Here is a 4,009-nt window from a genome sequence, read left to right as displayed (position 1 = left end):
GACAGTGTGATATCTCTTTCTATTAGTTAAGACAGCACATGGCAAGGCATCTCCAGAGCAATAACGGGGGCTGCACAGTCCATGGGCAATTTTTGCCTGCAGTTTCGGCACCAATTTTCAAAGAAAAAGTACACAGGTACTTTTATTTTGAAAATTGCCCCACAGAAAAGTAGCCGCAGAGATTATTTTTTCAACCAAAACCACGCATATAGTTTTGAAAATCCAAAACTATGGAGCTAATTTTCGAAGGCGTTACACGGGGGCGGATTGCCCTGTCGGGGGATCGGGCATCCTCCGGTGGGACGGTCGCTCTAGTCACGTGGTCTGCCGAGCGCGGCAGTGACAGAGCCGCGCTCGGCAGACCACGTGGTATCTCCTGGGCGGCAAATCCCCGGGCCGGTCGTCAGCGGGAATCCGCCCCCTGGAGTTACGTGCATAAATGTAACGTACTAGCACAGCAATTTTCAAATGCCCATTTATGTGCAAGGACAGTAACTTTCAAACCGGCACGCGGGCGCACATTGGCGCGTGTGTGTCGGCAGACGCCCAGGGTCACGGCCATTTTATAACTTGCGCGCGTACGTGTGCGCAAATTATAAAACAGCCTGGCCACGCGCACATGTGCACCACATTTTAAGTGGGCGTGCGCATGGGCGCACAAATCCCGCTTGTACCATGTAAGTCGGGATTTTTAAAGGGGCGCAAGCCCATGCCATTGCCAGTTTGCCAGTTCGTCCAGCAGTTCACCCAGTTAACAGTTAGGTTTTCCGGATTCCCCTGGTTTCATAGCCTGCACTCCCCCCCCCCAGTTACCCCCAGAGCCTTTAAACCCGCTGGATCCTTTTATTTTATAACTTTCCCCTCCTCCACAGCAGAAGTAAAGTCACACAGCAGGGGGACCTCGGCGCTCGCCGGGGCGCGTAAGTATTTACACACACATCTCTTGCCCAGGCCCCAAAACACCCATGCCCCACCCGGATCATGCCCACACCCCGTCCCTTTCTGGAAACGTTTCAGATGTGCGCACGGCGGGGTTTTATGCCTGTATCTGGGCACTTTTAAAAATACAGTCGGCGCCCACAAGCCCAATTTCTTCACGTATCCCCTAACTGATCTTAAAATTCACCTTTTAAAGGGCGCTTAACGTGGGTAAAACCTATTGACAATTCAATAACATACATGGTAGGGGTGTGCATTCGTTTTGAACTTATAGGTAAAACGCAACTTTTTTTTTTTTTTAACTTAAAAAAGTGATGAGGCGAAAACGATCGGATTTCCAACTTATTCAACATAGCTATGTTGAATAAGTTGGAAATCGCGATCGTTGATCCTAAATAAAAATTTAAACCCCTCACCCTCCTTAATCCCCCCCCCCAAGACTTACCAAAACTCCCTGGTGGTCTAGCGGGGAGTCAGGACGCCATTTCTGAACTCCTTTGCGAGGAGCACGTGACGTCGGCGTCACGTCGGAGTGACGCGGCGACACGTGATTCCCCGCGGGTTCGCTCCGGGACCCTCGTTGGACCCAAAAGGAACTTTTGGCCAGCTTGGGGGGGTCAGGAGGCAAGTTTGGGGGGGGCCTCCTGACCCCCCCAAGCTGGCCAAAAGTTCCTTTTGGGTCCAACGAGGGTCCCGGAGCGAACCCGCGGGGAATCACGTGACGCCGACGTCACGTGCTCCTCGCAAAGGAGTTCAGAAATGGCGACCTGACTCCCCGCTAGACCACCAGGGAGTTTTGGTAAGTCTTGGGGGGGGATTAAGGAGGGTGAGGGGTTTAAATTTTTATTTAGGGAATCGGTGCACGTATGGACATAGCCTCAACTTATGGAATTCTCCATATGTCCATATTGACCGAAATTGACCCCCCCCTTTTGACTTATGGACTTATGAACATAAACTTTTGGTCTGCACATCCCTAATACATGGTAGCAATTTTCAAAAGCCTGCCTACACGTACAGGTGTAAAACCCAGTTTTCAGCACGAAAATCCTTTTGAAAATTACCTCCACCCTGCGCACCTTTTCCCACATCCTAACCTTGCCCCGGGAATGCTTCCACCACACGGAGGGTGAAAAGCAGGCGGGTTCTGGAACTGTGCACATACGTTTACCCGCATAGAGGGTGGGCAATCTTTCAACAGCCAATTCACATGGGTAAAATGCTTTTTACCCGTGGCCATCCCTTTGAAAATTGCCCTTAATGTGTCTAGGTTGCCAGCTAGCGCATCAGATTTCATGGCTTCAGTGCTGCCAAACGTAAAATGTTATTCTTCGAGTTTGCAGATTTATTTTGGGCAAAAGTATTTAGTGGTTAAATGGGGAAAAATTAAACCACCTTTGCACGGTGTTACATTGCAAGGATTTTCAGGGGGGATATCCTGATTGATTTGGGGCTCTATCAGATGGAACAGTGGATCACTGTTGAGGGTACGCGGTCCTCTCTGTGGCTGCACAGGAGATAGTCCTGGTAACTTTTCGAGTTACCCAGACAAAACGCTGAGATTTGAATATTTCTCCACCTGTTGTCCAGCAACCTGCACAAAATTTAGCTGGATAAAAGAGGAGGTGGTGATGGCGTTCTGGGACAGGTGCTAAAGTGTAACTGGTGAGCACTGATATTCAGAACTACCTGGCTAAAGTTAGCTGGTCGGAAAAATATCTGCCCTAAAGTTGCCCGGACACATTTATCCAGGTGCACTCATTGGAATATTTATCCAAGAATGTTCAGCTTTACTCGGGCAATGTTCCTGCTCACCAGTCTCTTACGCATACTCTGCAGGATGTGGATCCAAACTGGTCTGACTTTATTTATAGGAAAAATATTCAAACTGGAAACTATGAGTTCTAACAGTTCTCAGTTTTGGCGTTGAGCAGTGAAATATAATACAACAAGTTCCAGAGCAGTCTCCTTGGGCATTAGCTGTGTTAGTGTCCATTTTATTCCCACAAAGCCCAGAGTTTGATATTTCTAATAATAATTAAGATTAATATTGAACCTTTTGCTAAAACAGGATTCCTACATTTTTAATCCTCCACCTCACACACCCCTGGCTGTCACCCCATGAATGCAACAATCATACAGGTAAATTGCATTCAACTCCCTACAAACCTGATCCTGTTGCCCGACTTCAGAACAAATCACTCCACAAGAAGAAGTAAAGATCACCCAGCAAATCAACCACTCTGTGAGCCCATTAGATTCAATTCCCCCAAGATTCATCTGTAACCCGAAACATGACCTAGCCCCCTGGCTAATCAATACAATAAATGCCATCATAATCCAAGGCTCGCTACCCAGCTTGCTCAAAAAGGCTGTTATCAAACCCATCCTAGAAAACCTGATGCTGATCCTAAAATTCACAATTATTGCCCAGTTTCCAAGATGGTAGAAAAAACAGTTTGCCGTCAACTCTTAGATTTCCTAGAGGAGTACAATATCGTACATCAGTAGCAATTAGAGATGTGAATCGTGTGATCGATCGTCTTAACGATCGATTTCGGCTGGGGGGGGAGGGAATCTTATCGTTGCGGTTTTGTTTTTTAAAATATCGTGTAAATCGTAAATCGGGGGAGGGTGGGAAAACCGCCACACTAAAACATCCCTAAAACCCACCCCGACCCTTTAAAATAAATCCCCCACCCTCCCGAACCCCCCCAAAATGCCTTAAATTACCTGGGGTCCAGAGGGAGGGTCCCGGTGTGATCTTTTACTCTCGGGCCTCCAGTGTGTTGTAGAAATGGCGCCGGCACTACCTTTGCCCTGTCATATGACAGCAGGGTAAAGGTAGCGCCGGCGCCATTTTGTTTTTTTGTCCCCCGACGTCAGGAGCGTAGGAGATCGCTCCCGGACCCCCACTGGACCCCCAGGGACTTTTGGCCAGCTTGGGGGGGCCTCCTGACCCCCACAAGACTTGCCAAAAGTCCAGCGGGGGTCCGGGAACGACCTCCTAAACTCGAATCGTTTTGCTGTACGGCAAAATGGCGCCGATTTACGATTTTTGACTATAAAT

This window comes from Rhinatrema bivittatum, chromosome 13, assembly GCF_901001135.1.
Source record: "Rhinatrema bivittatum chromosome 13, aRhiBiv1.1, whole genome shotgun sequence".
NCBI classification, from domain to species: domain Eukaryota; kingdom Metazoa; phylum Chordata; class Amphibia; order Gymnophiona; family Rhinatrematidae; genus Rhinatrema; species Rhinatrema bivittatum.
This window is presented reverse-complemented; position numbering follows the sequence as displayed.